This window comes from Solanum tuberosum, unplaced genomic scaffold (assembly GCF_000226075.1).
Source record: "Solanum tuberosum cultivar DM 1-3 516 R44 unplaced genomic scaffold, SolTub_3.0 scf00019, whole genome shotgun sequence".
In the NCBI taxonomy this organism is placed as follows: domain Eukaryota; kingdom Viridiplantae; phylum Streptophyta; class Magnoliopsida; order Solanales; family Solanaceae; genus Solanum; species Solanum tuberosum.
Window position 1 is genome coordinate 1,354,544 of NW_006238945.1, and position 19,996 is coordinate 1,374,539.

Here is a 19,996-nt window from a genome sequence, read left to right on the forward strand (position 1 = left end):
TTCTTCCGTCGTTTTTTAGCAGTTTTTTAGTAGTGCGCATGAATATCTTTAGCATATGAACAACGTTTGCATGCACCAGTCACAACAACAGATTATTGAAGAAGACAAAAATAAACTTTGAGCAAAAACCAACTTAACTACGTGATCTTTGGCTGCAAAATGTACACCATGAATGAGTGTATACTAAACTAGCAATTTGGTTAGTTATTTCGTTGCTAAGGCATATATATATATATATATATATGGTTTACTAAATAGTTTAGATGTCTTTTGTCCTGTTATATGTGAGCTTAAGTTTTGTTTAACTTCCCTTTTTTAGTGTAGGTTTGCTTGCTCCACATTTTTCATATTGGAAGAACATAAATCCAGGTATATTGTTGTTATTGTTCAACTACAATAATCGGGAGCTTTATGGTATCTATGAAGCTGCAAGCTCGGGAAAAATGAATATCAATCCATATGGTTGCACGTTAGACGGTTCTGGAAGAGCTGAATTTTTTACACATGTTTTATGTCATGTTTTCTACATATTTGGTTGTGTTGATGTTTTCCTTTATATGCTTTCTTGTTTATAAATGAAGGTTCAGATACGTCCACGTCTCCATTACAAACCATTGGCGGGAACTCTGTTTAAGCCTATAATCCAGGATAACTATATCAATGATCAGCATCATTTCATGTTTGAGCTAGATCATGTTCAATCTACTAATTTGATCTCCAAGTTCTCTTCTTGTGTATTGACACTAGAAAATTGGAGTCAATCCACAAGATGAGAACTTGGAGATAAGATTAGCCGCTTGAACATGATCTAGCTCAAACATGAAATGATTCTGATCATTTTAATAGTTATCCTGAATTGTAGGCTTAAACAAAGTTTCCGCCAATGGTTTGCAATGCAAACACGGACGTTTCTGAACCTTCATTTATAGACAAGAGAAAGCATAAAAAGAAAAGCATCAACACAACCAAATAAATCACATATGAAGAAAACATGACATAAAGCCTGTGTAGGATATCCAGTTCTTCCAGAACCGTTGAACGTCCAACCATATGAATTGATATTCATTTTTCCCAAACTTGTAGATTCATAGATACCATGAAGCTTCCGATTGTTGTAGTTGAACAAAAACAGCGGTAGACCTGGATCTCTGTTCTTCACATATGAAAAATGTGGAGCAGGCAAACCTACGCAAGAAAAGGAAAGTAAAACAAAATTCAACTCACATATAATAGACAAATGGACATCTAAAACTATTTAGTAAATTATATATATATGCCTTAGCAACGAAATAACTAACCAAATAGCTGATTTAGTATACACTCATTCATAGTGTACATTCTGCAACCAAAGATTACGCCGCCAAGTGTTATCGTTCTACCTCTTAGGTGCTAGGTCTCTGTGATACCTGATGACATGATTTGCTCACTGATTCCATTCCTTATGAATTACGCCTTTTGAGAATTGCAATTGTGATTGATATTGGATTTAACATGTTAATTGGTTCATTAGAATGTTTGTAAAATGTGGATCAATTGAATTTTGTTGAAAATTTGTTATATGGACAAGTCCCAAAAGTGATGTGTTCACTAAGAAATAGTGAACTTTACTTATGTCTTATAATTGTTTTACAAAAGTAGGCCATTGTGTAGGGAATTGATGAAAAATGAAGTTCTTAATGTTGAAAAAATTGAGTTATTGGTCTTCCTAATAAGAGATCTATACTGAAGTGTGTTATATTTAGGATGCAAATTAGAAATAAAGGGCGAGAAATTTATTGGTATAAGACATGAGAGGGGAGAGAATTAAGGAGTGAATGAAATGAAGAATGAGTTAGTGTCTATTTATTTGTGTCATAGACTTAGTTCTAGAAAAATCTCATAATTTATAGTTTTTAGAATAATCATGTAGCTTATGGAAGAAGTTTAGCCACTTGAAAAAATATTTTGACAAATTTAAAAATAGAATTTATAGAATTTTAAAATGAAATATATATGAAATGACCATATTATCCTTGATCGTCCTCAACCTCATATTTCTGTATAATAGAAAAATACCAAATTTTGGCCCGACAACTTTAAATTTGAATCAAGCTTACATTAGTTCACTATTCAGATTAATATGTTTGAAATCAAATAAAAGTAAAAATTTGCTTGTATATTTTAATGAAGAACTACTCTTTTATAATCTAGTAAACATTTCTAGTTTACTTTAAATGCAAATATACCATCCTATTCATTTTACTCTAAATTTGTTTTAAAGGTGTTTAACAAACAGAAATAATGACCTACTTGATGAAAATTAGAATGAATCATCTCATTATTTACAAAGTGATAAAAGGATGAGAAAAAGTTATGACTTTATATGTTGTCTTTATATTCATTAATTTAGGAGAACAATCTAGTATAGTAACGAATTGTTTTTTCTTAAGTAATTTATATACCTGATGATTGAATGATTTACCTCAAATAATGAGAATTTAAAAATATTAACAAAAGTTATTATAATATATATTGCAGTAATTTATATAACTAGCTTTAAATGATTTTAACTGATGATAAAATAATAGTAATAAATAAATATATGTTTCTCAATAAATTATATAATGACATATATGTTACGTGAAGTTTTGGGATTATACATAAAAAGAAAAATCAAGTAAATTAGATACTTGAAAAATTATTTTTACAATCCAGAAAGGAAAGCAACACCATGAAATTGAAAAGTCTAAAGAGAACCAAAGGAAAGTACATTGAGAACAAAAGATATTTAAGCAAAATGAGGTCACTGCACATGTATACACCAAGATGATGCGACTGATTTTTAACATTGAGACTTACCATAGTTATACCAAAATATTTTCAATCCAACCAGGAGTTAAACAAGCTAACTTGACCAAACTACATATTAAAAACTTGAAAGCTTATAGCATCAGATAGCGTTCAAGAATAGTAGACTGTCACTCCCCGAGCCTACACCCTAGACTTGGTCGGCACTCGAGAACCATTGATGGCCCCAAGCGAACCCTTGGTCTAGCTTACTTACTCAGCGGAAGACTTTAAGCATTAAGAAAAGGATTCATATGCTAAATAACTCAACTGTCTCAAACTGAACTCATAATGTTTATAAAAATAAACACTAACTTAGCGAAAATGGCAACTCAAATCTGAACATAAGCCAATAACAAAGAAGTGACAAATGAATTTAACTAACTGATTGTCTGTCTATGAAGCCTCTAAAGCAGCTAAGATGGATGTCGGGACAGGCCCACGCCATCCTAATGAACTAAAATGATAAAGTAATGAAAAAGGAGGATCCTCCGGAATGCAAGGAGGCTCACCGATAACTTTGAAGCTCAACTGGATCAACGATGCGTTGGATGTTGATCCTAGTTACCTGCGTCTGTATCATAAGATGATACAGGCCAACTGGCATTAGTATATTGAATGTACGAGTATGCGAGTTGAATGCTAAACACAACTTAAGCTTGAAAAGAATATGAAAGGAACTGAAGAACTTACCTGGTTCAACTCAACATAACTGAACTCATTTCAATATAAAGCAGTTTAAAAACAAGTGCAATATAAGGAAAAGTTGTTTAAAACATGATGTCAACTCTGTGTATTTAGAAATACAATAATAACTTTGTATGTATGCAAAGATACAATATGAACTCTGTTTGTATATTAAAATACAAAATACTATTGTGGGAGTTTCTCTAAACCGACAACCATCACTTAAGAGATATAGTGATGATACAACATTTTACCTCACACTGCCAGGGACCGTCCTATACCTTGCTGGGGATATAGAACCTAACTCACTAAGTAGATCCACTAGTCTATGCTAAAAATCACTAAAGGGATCATCTAAAAAGTATGACCCTTTTCTACCCATGGTGGCTACATGGTTTATGAGGGCTGTGAGTTGTCTGAACTCTCCCCCATATCGGTGCTCAATACTACTCCCAAAACTATAATATTAACTCTTATGTTTAAAAACATACTTATTTCTATGATTTGAGATTAGTGCTCAAAAACTTAGCTCAAGGGCTATCTTGGAAATCAAAGTTTCCTCTCTTGCTTCATTTAGAAAGCGATTACTCTTTTTCTGAAAATTAGCCCAAAGGCTCCTTGGAAATCGAAGTTTCCTTTCTTGTTTAAATGCGAAAACATTTTAAACCCTTTGGGAATACATAGCCCCCATATACTTTTGAATAAATGAACTTCAACTTTACTCTTTACTGAACTCAAAACTTATGTCATAAAACAAAGTTAAAATGTTTGCAAAAGACTTTGGGAAAACTTTATGAACTTCTCTTAACTTGACTCTTGGGTTCTATTTACTTGACTTTTGCTTCTATTTACTTGACTCTTAACTTTCCTTGAATTGAATTTATGGATTCAAGGATCGTTATTTGTGATATGAAAGATCTCATGATGTTTAGGAACGAATTTAGATAGTTAAACATGAGAAAAGACCAAAAATCAATATCTGAGGGTGGGTCCGCGACGTGGAGAAGCATTTAAATTTTGGTTTCGAAATTAACTTTTGAGGAAGAACAATTTGTGACCGCTCTGCGATGCGAAACGACTTTTCCCAAATCTGGGGACTAGCTTTGCGACACGGAGGCACTGTCAAATTTCGACCGACGAAATTTCTTCTTCGTTTTCCAGTTCTAAACCCTCTAAAATCCATTGGTTCTTTCCCCAAACACTTAGAATCATCTATACCCTCAATATACATCAGATTCTACTTGAAAACACAACTAAAAACGTGAATCAATCCCAAGCAACTTCAACAACACAACCCACAAGGATTCAAACGGACTTTATCAAGAATTCTAGGGATTTACTTTCAAATCAATATACTTTGTTGAAGTTGAATCAAGTTTGGCGCGTGGGTGAACTAACCCAATGTTAGGTGATCTCACATACCTTGTAGGGATCATCCCCGACGAAATCCACAAGCTAAACTCGACGATCTTGACGAATCTTTCTTCTCTTCTCCTTTCTCCTCTTCTTTTCTCTCTTCTCCAAGCCCTAGCGTATTTTGGTAAAAGCGTAAATTGATCTAATTCTATTTAGACCCTAACTTAATTACCAAAAACGAAATAAAATAATTGGGCAAGGAAAAGACCAAACTACCCTTTAAAAATCCGGATTGAACTTTCCTTATTCCAACAGCCCAACTTCCATAGGGCATATCTTACTCATACGAACTCGAAATCGCGCAAACTCAGCAGTGTTGGAAAGATCATTCCAAGAGCTTTCCTACCAGAACTGGAAGTGCTCCTAACTCATCTTGAGCTAGAAGTTATGGCCGTTTGAAGTTGACCAAAAACTCAATTTTTCCTAAATAAAATTTCCATATTGTCATTCTTCCCAAAAATGACTATTTCAAATTCTTAGCTTCTTCCTAGTTATTTCAAATTGTGAGATGTTACATAGACGGAAGTATATAACGACTAAATTAAAAGACACATGAAAGGATATGCTAAGAACACATTGTTTAGCTTAAGTCAAAATGAAATTATATTCACATGACACTACATCAAGCCAAAAATTATAAATAAGTATACCAAAGTGAAAATGGATACAAAAAATTAAAGAATGACTACAATATCGATTGAAATTTCCAGATTTTCATTAATGGACAAGCCCAAAAAAATGGATCTTTTGCACATTCAAGCTAATCAGCTTATCATGAGAAAACTATTCACTGGACATATGGACATATAAACTGAACACAAAAAGCATAAGCACTTAGTAACAAAGATACATCTCACATAACTTATAAAGAAACAGTGATCAAGATATCACTTCAGAATAATAAACACACCATTTAAATACCTTTTCTCAACAATAGCAAATAACTAAGATAAGAGCAGATATCACACATGTATACGGCTATAAGAACTCTACACTTTCTATGAGGCTCAACTTCAGAAGACTTAAAGGTATGAAGAATATGAACATGTGACAACTTTGAAAGGAAAAACAAGAACTAGAACAAGCTAGGGTAAGCTAAAAAACATGTTCATGACATTCATATATTCAAGATGTTAAAAGTAGATAAAGGCTCCTATAGCATATGAAGACACAAAAACTCAATCAAGGAAAACAGTGACCAAACATGAATAGAGGCTTTCTAATCTTATAAATATTGTATCGAAATAGAAGAGATGAAAAGGTGCTGCAACGAGCTTGGACTAGCTATTCTACCACCAACGACGAAGCTACTATGAACTCCATGAAAGCTTCCGAATAAGAAAGTCTAAAAAACTTTATGTGAGTGTTAGTGAGAAAGTTGTTAGGATTAGTAACAAAGTTAGTTATAACTGCTCATTGGTTACTGTTACTATATATATATATATATATATATTCATACACTTCCATAATTCATACTTCTTGTTCTTATTCTTTATTTTCAATAAACTACATCTTCCAATGGCGGGGTGTTGGGCCTGCACAAAATATTATCCAGGCAACTTATGCAATGGATGTGTGTTTTCCATTATTTTTAGTCCCCTCAACGACGATTTACAATGATGTTTAGAGAATCTTGCTAGGCATCCGCATATTACTCATGATGCACCCGATTTTAGAAATATTGTAATCGATTCTCAACTTGGCTCGTAGTCAGGGTCTGAACTCCCATTACAATTACCACTAATACTAACTCACATTACAATTACCACTGATACTACTGCTTTTATAATCATTATCAAAACTCATATTACGACTGATATTACTACTTTCATAATTATCTTTTGAAAGCGCCCATGTCATATTTTTGTATATCTTATGCTCTTCGTGCATCATATTTGTATATCTTATTATGCTCTTTATAAACAAATTATATCCGTTCAACACAACTAAAAATAAAAGAAAACTAAAATATTAGTTTATCTAACCTATGAGACTTAAATCCATGACCTATAATTAATAACCCCTAATTAATAATGAATGAGTATTTACCACTTTACTACAATCTTTATTGGTCTATCTATATGTTTATTGTTATACCAAACACAAAAATCTTTTTTTTATTTACTCAATTTTAGAGAAGGGAGTAATATAATTTTGAAGGGAAATTGAGAATCCCTTTAATAGGGGAAATAAATAAACATCAGAAAGAGGAAAAGAGACACGAATAAATAATCAAGTTATTGATGAAACTTCCTACAATATTATATACGCTTTGAAAATTTTTAATAAATTTTGTTTAAATTTTATAAAACTGGATAACTTTTATTTAAATTTATATTATTATTCTAAACTTCATCAAGTTTGATATATACTAAATTATATGTCATTGTCGATTAATACTATACTTTAGAATGAGGTATAATTTCCCTTTTTTTAGGATATAGGTTTTGGTTCTTTATCCACTTAAGTTTATCTTCTTAATTAAAAAGCTCAATGATGTTACATTTAAGATTAATTTAACCAAAACCTACTCCATTTGTCTCAAAATATTACTCTTTATGTCCTGATCAATTTCCTTTTTACCCGCATATTGAGAAATCATAAATAAAAAAATAATTTTATTAATTTACCCCTTGAATATTTTTTGAGATTTTACAAACAAATGTGAACACTTTCAAAAAGAATTAATTGTAATGGTAATACAAGAAAATTTAATTTAATTTTTTCTTGATTTAGTAAGGTGGACAACTAATATGAAATAACTATTTTTAGTAAGATGATATTACTAGATTTTAACTAACATTATTCTTTATAATTTTGAAAATTAAGAATTTGCAAAATAGACAACACTTTTAGAACCAGGCCTCTTGACAATATGGGCTTGTTGGGCCGCCCATGAAAGCAATGTCATCATTCACTTTGGCCCACTTTTTTTTTTAAAAAAAGGCTCAAGAATAAAGGGGCAAAGTGCACATATGTCAAGAAGACGCAAGATATACCAGTAGTGAAAAAAAAAAAGAGGCAAAAGTACGTGATCATACCTCGCCAATCGCTAATGAAACGATTTTGACTGTAAATTAGATGTTCACTCTTAAAACAAGACACCCATCAAACACTTCAAATGTCCCATTGTCAATCAGATTTAAATCCACCGGCTTCACCGGACGGGGCTGACATGGCCATCGACCAAACAACGGCAGAAGAAAAATAATCCTTTAAAAAATCCTAATCACACGAGCTCCAATCCAGTCGAAAAAGCCAATTGAAGCCAAAGAACGATCAAATACCCTGTTAGAGGAATTAACGACTGGGACCTGGCGAAGACATCCAGATGGACTACTTAAGTGAAGGAATAACAGAGTATCTCTGACGGAAGAGGAAAAGAAAAGAATCTACTAACCATGGGTATACTCTGTTATCATCAAGTTAATGGGGGGGGGGGTGGAATCAGTCACCAATACTTAAAAAAGAAGCTATCGCTGATGTGGAGAGTCTCGGAGGATATAGTCCTTATCGATCTTGGTCAAAAGATGGCATCCAAATTTCGTAGCGTCAGAAGCAAGAGAACATGTATTTTCTATTTGGGTAAGATTACCATAGCTCCCAACAGAATTCTACGACCACACAATTTTAGCTAAAGTTGGAATGAAACTGAGGAAACTAGTAAAAACCGATGTATGCACTTCAGCCACTCTAAGAGACAGATATACTAGAATTTGTGTCGAAATTCTCCTGGACACTCCAGTACATAAGTATGTATACATTGGCCACCACAAGCAAAACATAGTCTACGAAGGGTTAGATATATTCTGCAACAAGTGTGGGGTACTGGGACACAATAATTTCAATTGTAATAAAAAGTTAGTTCAGAATCAATTATCATCAGCAAAGTTTGAGAACAACAATCCCAACCAATATAGCAGCGTAGGTCAGGAGTCCGATGAGCAGGTCAAGGATGTTCAACGACTGAAACAAAAGATGAAGGACATAGAGGATGACTGGAAAACGATTACTTTCCCAAGACGTTCAAGGAAAAAGAGAGTTAATGACCAAGACAATTCAAAGGCCACAGGTACTAGCGTTATTTTATTTGATGCTGATCGAGGTAAGTATCCTGAATCCCTTAATGTTAAGAATAGAAAAAGCATTATCTTATCTGCTAATCCACCTCAACTTAGCCAAATTCCGAAAGGATTCAAATATCTAGCTAAGCATGTGAATAAATCCCCAAGCTCTGCTAAGGAACAAACCGATAAACTCATTGATAACGTAATCGATAATGACGTCATTATGGGAGCTAAGGATAATACAACAAAAAATAACTTTATCGACAGTACAAAAAAAGGAAATTACATCAAAAATAATAATTTTAGTGACTTTACAGGTAAAGGAAATTATATCAAAAATAATAATATTAGTGACTTTACAAGTAAAGGAAATTATATCAAAAATAATAATATTACAGCTATAGTGTTAGCAGTAGACCCACTGCCCCCTACCTCATCCCTTATATAGCCCCCTAAAATGCCTAGTTCCACATATCTTTTTACAAAAATAGGACGCCCAAGAGCCTCTACACTCACAGGAGAGAATAAGAAACCTATCCCTATGGAATTGTCCCACGTGGCAGCCTCCCCATCCACGCAAAACAGTTGTAATACACTCATTGACAATGTGCCTAAATTAAGTGGCATACAAAATTCTCACTCTTTAAACTTTTCTAAAAAACATCTTTTTTTAGGAAATGATACTCACTCTATAAAGAGTAAGAACCCTAGTATTCCTAGTACCATTATAAGCAATAACTTTTCGGATATTCCTACAATCCCTATCAGTGCCATTACTATAGATCTTCCTTTATTAACTCAGAATGCCATGACTACCTATTCTCGTCTCCTCAAAAGAGATCCCCCATAGCTAGGAACTTCACTCCTCGAACTCATCCGACACACATCCCATTGAACCAAATGAATCCACAAGCTCCATTTCACCACCCTTACCTCCCATTCCAGACCTACCCTGTGACCATAGGAGAGAACACTTTCTATGCCACCCAAGCACCTCCTTAGAACATGATCCCACACTCATGGGAGGAGACAGGGGTGCAGGACCATGCCCTCTCATTCTCAGCCATAGTGGAAGGACGGGAGATTCTAATAGTTGTAGGGAACCCAACTTTCATTGCAAAAGTGGTCTCGTAAGGAATGGGGCTAGCAACGGAGGCTTACAACACCCACTTGTGGATGATCTCAGTACTACAAAACCCTTTTTCTCTAGCTATCCCACATATTCCATTCTTCCATCCACCGACATGGGAAATGCCACTACTAAATCCATTGGGTCAGGTAACTACGTCGGACCCATTAATCTTCTCTACTTTTCTCTTTCCCCAGCAGGTCCCAGAAACTGTGTATGGCCAGTGGGCCAGTCAGATGGCAGCCTTGGAAGCCCCACCGGCCAGTTCGACCATCATACTAACCAATGATGTGGAAGTACCAACTACTCCCCATCTGAGCCATGTTGCATCCTCCTCACAACTACTTCTTCGAACCCGACCTCCTCCCACCCCAGAGATGATAGTCCCCGATATAGATACAAACCTAGTCACAGAGGAGATAGAGAAGGCTCTAGAGCTTATGAGGGAGACAAGAACGGAAATCATGATCTTAAAAGACATAAAAGTAATCCTATTCAAATAACAATTCATAAAAAAGTACATACTAATTTGCCCCCCGAATCTACAACAAAGCTCAATAGACATAAAGGCCCCTTGCAATCTGGAACTAGGGAACTTCATAGTAATATTGAACCCGACGATAAGGAATGGGTATCGCATAAACCCACCAATACTGGAGCTGACCAACCCCGACCTCAATAGCTCTATGAATTTTATAATATGGAATTGTAGGGGTAGTAATGGGCCTGAATTTAGGAGAAACTTTAGATCTTTGTTGGACTGACATAAGCCTCCGCTGGTAGCCTTAATAGAAACTAAGATGCAAGACCACCAAGTTTTGGTAGATGATTTTCCTTTCACCAATATGATTCAAGTTCCTGCTGTGGGGAACTCTGGTTGGAACTGGATGGCATCACAACAACAAACCAAGAAATCCATGCAATGGTCAAGGTAAGTACAACTAGCGACTCTTGGCTTTTTAGTTGTATATACGCTAGTAACCATATGAACACGCGTAAAGTATTATGGGAAAATTTAAAAAATATAAAAGATTCTTATTCGGGCAAATGGTTAATATAAGGTGACTTTAATGAACTTATGACAAGCTCAGATAAAGCAGGAGGTAGGCCCATCAATAAACCCCGTACAAATGACTTTTGGGATGTAGTCAACTACTGTGAATTAATAGACATGGGCTTTAAAAGGGGTAAATACAGGTGGTTAAATAAGCGCTTTAAAAACAAATCAAAACTTACCCTCGAAAGATTAGACCGCTTCCTCGCAAATGAGGAATAAATCTGTAATTTCCCTGATGCCCAAGTGCACCACCTACCCCGGACACATTCTGACCATTGCCCCCTTCTTATATCTTTAAATCAAAACAATTATAAAAATCGATCCAAAATCTTTCGATTCGAATCTATGTGGACTTCGCATCCGGACCTAAAAGACATCATAAAAAGAAGTTAGGGGGCAAGTAACGATATTTTAGAAGCAATCCTAGAGTTCATTAAAAGTGTAACATTATGGAATAAAACCACCTTTGGGAACATATTTTACAAGAAAAGGAAATTGTTGAAAAGATTAGAAGGCATCCAAAGATCTCCTAACTATATCAACAGCCATTTGCTCCAGGAACTAGAATCTAACCTCACAATAGAATTTAACCACATATTACGTCTAGAAGAAGATTTTTGGAAACTAAAATCAAGAGCTAATTGGTTAAACGAGGGGGACTCTAACACGAGATTTTTCCACACAACCACACTTAATAGACGTAGAAGGAACCACATTATAGCTCTCCAAAATGAAGAGGGATTGTGGACCTACAATAATGAAAACATTAAGAACTTAACTTATCAATTCTTCTCTAAGTTATTCCAGACCTCCCATGAAGAAACACCTCTAGTTCATTGGGTGAGCCCCATGAGAGAAGGACAAGTCTGGGGAAAAAGTATCCCTAATCACTTGATAGTCTCCCCTCAGTTTTAGAGATTAAACAAGTTGTTACATCCTTTTAGCCATACAAAACCCCTGGACCCGATGGTTTGCACCCTTTTTTTCTATCAGAACTATTGGGATATAGTCGGTGACTCAATCATGTCCTTATGTCTGCAAGCCTTCAGACAGGGAAAGATTCCTAAAGAAATCAATAAAACCCATGTATGTCTTATCCCAAAAAAGAAAGGGGCTAACTCTCTTAAAGACTATCGACATATTAGCATGTGTAATACCACTTACAAAGTAATCACCAAGTTAATTTCAAATAGGCTTAAACACATCATGAACTCCCTTATAGGCCCCTGTCAATTAAGCTTTCTACAAAATAGACAAGCTACTGATAACGCTATAATAATTCCGGAAGTCATTAATCACTTCCGAAAATGTCACGACCCGATTTCTCAAGTCATGATGGCACCTACTATAACCCACCAGCAGGTAAGCCAACTTGTAACCCGGAACAACAAGTAATGGGTCTGAGGGTAGAAACTAAACAAGAGTAGGCAAATAACAATATAAACAGGCAAAAGCAAACCAAAACATATATACAAATAAAGATCCCTCCCAGAACCTGGAAGTCACTAGTACAGAGCTACTACAAAATGAGTACAAGTCCCAAAACTGGACAACTGAGACTGGACTGTCTCGAAAGGTAAAAGATAAGTCTATATATACAGATGGAGACTGAAATAGTACAAAACGTCGTGTCCTCACTCCCGTCTGTGGATCAGTCTGCTCCAAGCTCGATCAACGCTGGCTACTAGTGCTCGGACCTGCATCACGAAACAGATGCAGAGCGTAGCATGAGTACCAAAAAAACAGGTACCCAGTAGGCATCATAGGCCGACTGAACTTGAAAAGTAAAGACAATATAAAAAGAAGGAATAACACAAACCGAAGTCAAGAACAAAAATCTAACTAACAATGGTATGCATACGAATGTAGAAAGAACTAACTGAAGCAATCTATAAGCTAACTACACCTAACTGGACCCCCATAAGCCCAGAAGGTACACTCGTGCGCAAGTTAAATAAAAACCCAAACGGACCTCCATAAGCCCAACGAGTACACAGAATAACTATAACTAAAGAGAATTGCATATGAGAACCCAAGAACGGAGAACACGAACCAGAACCTCAACCCCAATTAGTAAAATCTGACAGTACAAAGGTCGGACCTCGAACCGAATGCTCACCAGAAGTACCCAATTAACCAATCACAAGTATCAAGTATCTGAGGCCAGAACTCTAACCGAATGCTCTATATAAGTATCTGAGCAATAGAGGCCGGACCTTAAACTGGATGCTCTATATAAGTATCTGGGCGATAGAGGCCGAAACTCTAACCGGATGCTCTATATAAGTATCTAGGCAATAGAGGTAGGATGCTCTATAAAGGTGCCAATGTAGCTGCTAAAAGAATCTTAATCGATCTATTCTCATAAATGTCTGTGGATCGCCGTCCACAGCTAGCCAATCAATGTAACTCCTTGGAACCGAATCGAAAATCAAATTCAAATCGTGAAGCAGAACTAGTGTCACTGACGTAACTCTTGAAGCTGTAACATCGGGGAAATAAGGATAACTATCATCGGAGCAAACATATCGCCTAGCTAAGACCCAAACTATCAGGCTAACGTCTGCTACACTAGTCTACAGGGATCTAAGCTGGCCGAGCAGCGTCGGGGTAAAACTAAGGCCTATTGGATCTGAATCATGTATTTCTAAGGCAAGCCCTAGTCAAACCTAAACAAAGGCCCAACATGCTTCAAATAAACAGTAATTAAGGATGCAAGCAATCCACATAGCGAATAGGGTCAATTAATAACACAAAGCATGCTCACAGTTACCCAATAATTCTCGAAATAGGCCGAAAACATGATTTTTAAACACCTAAACGTGATTCAATAACTACCCAACCCAAATCCCAACTAATCAACATGCATTCACATACTCGAGTTCAATCTAAGAGAGGGAAACCATAGCCTACCTGTAGGCCGATCACGCGAGCTCCAAAATCACTTCTCTGGATCTTTCCCTTTTCGAACGGTCTCGAAACGCTACCACGCTATCAAAAATAGAGTCACAATGTTATCACAGTCGTTCAGACACTAAAATCGCAGGAAATGGGAATGGACCAATTTCGGGGTCAAAACGGGGAAAGTCGGACCCGCGCTGAAAATTCCAGAATTAACCCCAAAAATAAGTTCTTAACAGCTCCCCGAACTTGTGTTCCATGATGAGCACTAGAGCCCGGACCTTAAACCGGATGCTCTATATAAGTATCTGGGTGATAGAGGCCAGAACTCTAACCTGATGCTCTATATAAGTATCTGGGCAATAGAGGCCGAAACTCTAATCGGATGCTCTATAAAGATGCCAATGTAGCTGCTGAAAGAGTCCCAATCGATCTATTCTCATAAATGTCCATGGATCGCCATCCACACCTAGCCAATCAATGTAAGTCCTTGGAATCGAATCGAAAATCAAATTCAAATCGCGAAGCAGAACTAGTGTCGCCAACATAACTCTTGAAGCTGTAACATCGGGGAAATAAGGATAACTATCATCGGAGCAAATGTATTGCCTAGTTAAGGCCCAAACTATCAGGCTCAAGTCAGCTACATTAGTCTACAGGGATCTAAGCTGGCCGAGCGGCGTCGGGGCAAAACTAAGGCCTATTGGATTCGAATCATGTATTTATAAGGCAAGCCCTAGTCAAACCTAAACTAAGGCCCAACATGCTTCAAATAAACAGTAATTAAGCATGCAAGCACTCCACATAGCGAGGAGGGTCAATTAATAACACAAAGCATGCTCACAGTTACCCGATAATTCTCGAAATAGGCCGAAAACATGATTTTTAAACACCTAAACGTGATTCAATAACTACCAACCCAAATCCCAACTAATCAACATGCATTCCCATTCTCGAGCTCAATCTAAGAGAAGGAAACCGTCGCCTACCTGTAGGTCGATCACGCGAGCTCCAAAATCACTCCTCTGGATCTTTCCCTTTCGAAACGGTCTCGAAACGATGCCATGCTATCAAAAATAGAGTCACAACGTTATCACGGTCATTCAAACACTAAAATCGCAAGAAATAGGAACGGACCAATTTTGGGGTCAAAACGGGGAAAGTTGGACCCGCGCTGAAAATTCTGGAATTAACCCCAAAAATAAGTTCTTAACAGCTCCCCAAATTTGTGTGCCATGATGGGACACAATTCGGGGTTCAGAAACAACACAGTACCAACATACAACCAAAACCCAAATTTTCCTCAAAAAGTAAAGAAATGGGACAGCAGCTAATTCAGCATATTTACCAGAAACAGGTGGTCTACAGTAGATTCTGACAACACCACAATGTTCTCCTCGAAAAACCACTCAAAATGGACTCAAGAATCGCTGAAATCGGACCTAAAATGGATGAGAAAACAAGTCTCAAAAATCCCAACATCAAGCTCACAAAAAGGAGGTTGTGACAGCAGGTATTTTGTGAAATTTACCTCGAACGGGGACCCCAAATCAGATTCCAAGCTCACCAACGAGTTTTCCTCGAAAAATCTCACAACTTTGTCTTTTGAATCGCCCAGATTGGAGCTCCAAAGCTCAAGTTATCTCACTTTAAAGAAAATGAGGAATAAAGCTAAGTGGGGGTTTTAAAAAGGGCGAAACTGGTTGCTAAAACCCAAAAGCTGGTCGTTAAAGGTCCAAACTCTGGTCGCTAAAGAGCTGCACCAGATCTCAGCTTTGGCTAAATCTTCAAAGTCTCCGACGGGGTGGTCGGAATTCGTTCGGTACCCGATAAAAATAAAACAGATATGCTACCCTACTAAATTTGATATTCCGAACTCAACGGCGAAGTCAAAATTTCCATCAAAGGTCATCTCAATAAAAAGTGGGTCCCCTTCCAAATGTTATTTTAACCAAAATCCACTAAGGGGCTCGAAATGAGTCTGCAGGCCTCGCGAGTCGAACGAAGGGTCGTTCTAGACCAAACTTGACATTTCGGAGCTAACCGCGCTAACAAAATTTTCATCCAAGCGCGTTTTCCAAGAATATTGACCAAAGTCAACCTTAGGCTAAATTTCAAAGGTTAAAATGCCTTATGGTCTAAACTCGCATCGAAGGCCTTGATACTAGTGCCAACCATGCTACTAGCCTAACTTGGTCATTCCGGAGCTGATGGAACCGTTAGAATTCCATTATGAGGGCGTCTTCTTGAACTTTTGATCGAAAATGATCGTTTAAGGTTCATAAGCTCCAAAACACTAAAACTCGCCCCATAACCAAACGAACGACCATGTGACCGAACTGCCAGTCCCAGCAAGTCATAAATGACTTGGGGTCGCTACAGGAACGCTCTAAACGACACACAGAAGGCAAGATACAGAAATGACCAGGAGGGTCATTACAGAAAAATGAAAGGGAAACATGCAAACATGGTCCTAAAGATCGATTTAGAAAAAGCATTCGATAGAATAGAATGATCATTCATTCGTAACACCCTAAACTTCTTTGGCTTTGCTCATAAATTGATCAACCTTATGATGTCTTGTATTACCACTAGTACTGTAGCTATATTATATAGTTAACGGGGATCGGACTAACTACTTTGAACCATCTAGAAGTATACACCAAGGAGACCCCATGTCCCCTTATATCTTTATATTATGTATGGAGATGTTATCCTGGAAAATAGACATGGAGGGTGAAAGGAAAAATTGGATACCCATTATGATCTCAAAAAAGGACCACTCTTATCTCATCTTTTCTTTGCCGATGACTTAATTCTCATGAGTCGAGCAGACAATGGGAATTGTAACACCATCAATAACATCCTCAACATATTCTGTCAAGAATCAAGCCATAAAATTAACCATAATAAATCGAAATTTCTATATTCCAAGAACTGCCCTAAAGATCTGAAAATAGATATTTCTAACAACTTGGAAATTAAGCATAGCTCTTTATTTGGTAAATATCTAGGATTTCCTATATTTATTAAAACCCCTAGGGTGAGCGATTATTAATTTATCATAGATAACCTCCAACAAAAATTGGCTGGGTGGAAAACCAAATTCCTAAATCTAGCAGGAAGAACTACATTAGCCAAAGCTAGCCTAAACAACATCCCTACACACATTATGCAATTTATTAAACTCCCAACTGAAAGTAACCAAAAAAATTTGATCAAATCCAAAAGAACTTCATATGGGGGACTACTAATACTAAAAAGAAATTACATATGATTAAATGGGATAGAGTAACCCAAAGCAAAACAAATGGTGGTCTAGGACTACAAAGAGCAGAGACAAAAAATAGAGCTCTCCTAGCAAAACTTGCCTGGAGAGATTTTTCTAATCCTAGTACCACATGGGCATCCCTCCTAATTGGGACATATATGAAAACAATAGACTCCCCTATAAGATTCGCATCAAAATAATCACACGGGAAGGTCTGGAAAAATATAGTAAGTGGCTGGGATATCTGTAAAAAAGGATTAAGCTAGACAATTGGGAATGGCAGTCACATTAATCTATGGCAAGATAGATGGCTTCCTAACAAAAAGCTCATAAGAGAAATGATAGAGGGACCACTATCGGAAAAAGAAGTCAATATGAAGATTAAAGATATTATTACAAAAACAGGGGCATGGAATCTGGAAGGGATATCTTTTGAGCTCCCTGAAGTCATTACAAATCTAATAGAATGCACATATCTGCCAATTTCCTCGTAGGCACAAGATAAAGCTTCATGGGACCCCATCCCAAAGGCACACTAACTACCAGCTCGGTTTATCAACAACTACTCACCAATGAAATGAAGGTTATGTATAAGGGTGAGAAGTTTAGATGGATTTGGAGTCTTCACAGTCCACACAAAATCAAACATTTTTTATGGTTTTGTAACCACAATAGACTCCCAACTCGTAGCTATCTAAACTCAATAAGAATAGATATAAGAAGGGATTGCCACATTTCTAGTCGACCCGAAACTATCCAGCATATTTTCATTGAATGCCAAATAGCAAAAGACCTCTGGCATAAACTAGGGATGAGCCATACGATCCAAACCTTTATCCAACCGGATGATACGAATTGGTTAGAAACGATAAGGAATATGCCAGTGGAACTAAACAATTTAAAATGGAAAGAGGCATTTCCATTCTATCTATGGAGTATATGGATTACAAGAAATAACAATCACCATCATAATAAGAAGGAAATAATTAATATTAAAATTCCCTACACCCACACAAAAGAATATCTAGCCTAATCCAATCATAAGCAAGAGAAGAATCAACCCACTACTGAATATATCAAATGGGAACCTCCTAAATCAGGATATAAATGAAACACTGATGGCTCAAGCTCTAACCCAACAGGGAGATATGGGGTAGGAGGCGTTATCAGGAATATAAATGGGGACTAGGTTATGGGATTCATGGGTAATATATACTATGGGAACACCATTACGTTGGAACTTTATGGTCTCCATAAAGGATTAACACTAGCACATACACATAACCTTCTCCCTCTCGAGATCAATATAGACTCCAAAACTGTTATCCAAATGCTTACCAACGATCGCCCTTCTTACTCTAACGTCTTACTTGATTGCAGGGAGCTGCTGCACCAGCTGGGGAATCCCCCAATTCACCATAAATTCAGGGAAGCAAACAAAGTGGCAGATGCATTAGCTAAAGAAGGGGCTAAACTACAAGATGCTAACTCTTTTGTGTTTTTGTCAGTTCCTCCAACCTTAATCTTAGAAGACCTGAAAGCAGACAAGTCAGGAACTACTTTTGCAAGATTTAAAAGCTCAACTTCTCAGGAAGAAGAATCTTTTGTATTATATAGGAATATAAATCCCCTTCCCCCTTTAATTTGTAATAGCAGAAGCACAGCTCGGCCACTCAACTGTATTGATGCATAATTAAGTTTATAATATAACATCTCTTTTTACCAAAAAAAAAAACAATTTGATGCCAGTAGAAGTAAAAGGAAATCCTAGAATAAATATATATGTTTACTCTATCACAAGAACATAGCTATTTCTCATATAACAAATTTTTATTTAGGTACTCGGACATTCACAATTGATCGTGCACTATATACATTGTTAGTCCCAAACGAAAGCTGCAATACCAACATCATTATTTATGGTATGGTGAGTATAATAGTGGTGAGTGACTTTGATACAATTACTACAATCCAAGATGAAGCAAACTCTAAAAACTAGCTATTGAGATGAGAAAGTTGGCCTTATGCAATATGAACTCCGTATTAACACTTGCAACATCGTTATGAAATTCAAGTCTCATACAACCCTTTTAAAAAATATGTTGTGAAATTGACAACCTTGAATCACGTTTTAAGAATATGCCAAAATATATCTCCAAAGCTAACCATTTCTAACAAAAAAAAAAAAAAATAAACATTACTTCATTGATTCAATAAAATAATAAGATGACCAATTCCTTCTCCTACCGTCTCTTTTTGGAAATTAGTTGACTTTGACATTTTTATTTTATTCTTAATAACGTGAATTACTATAATAATTTCCCAATTTAAAAGTTTATTATTTTTTATCTTATAAGAAAGAGATAGAAAAAAAAGACATGTAAAACTATGATAAATTTTGACAATTCGTATATATTTGACTTATATATATTATTTATGTTTTTAAATTACTTTTTCTACGTTCACTAATTAAATACCTTTCGTGTCAAATGGAGGCGAAGGGTGTTTGGTACGGAGGAAAATATTCTTTCTAGGGGAGAATATTTTCATTCATACCAAATACATACCTCCAAAAAGAGTGTATAATATAGTATGAAACTTTTTGAATACATACTTTATCTTATTATTTTTGTTAATGATCA

The 19,996-nt window shown here is 36.2% G+C and overlaps 1 pseudogene; it reads left to right on the top strand.

Moving 5' to 3' along the window:
• Positions 1-19,047, top strand: part of LOC102594499 (uncharacterized) — an 85,332-nt pseudogene extending 66,285 nt beyond the window's left edge.
• Positions 19,048-19,996: the final 949 nt, after the last annotated feature.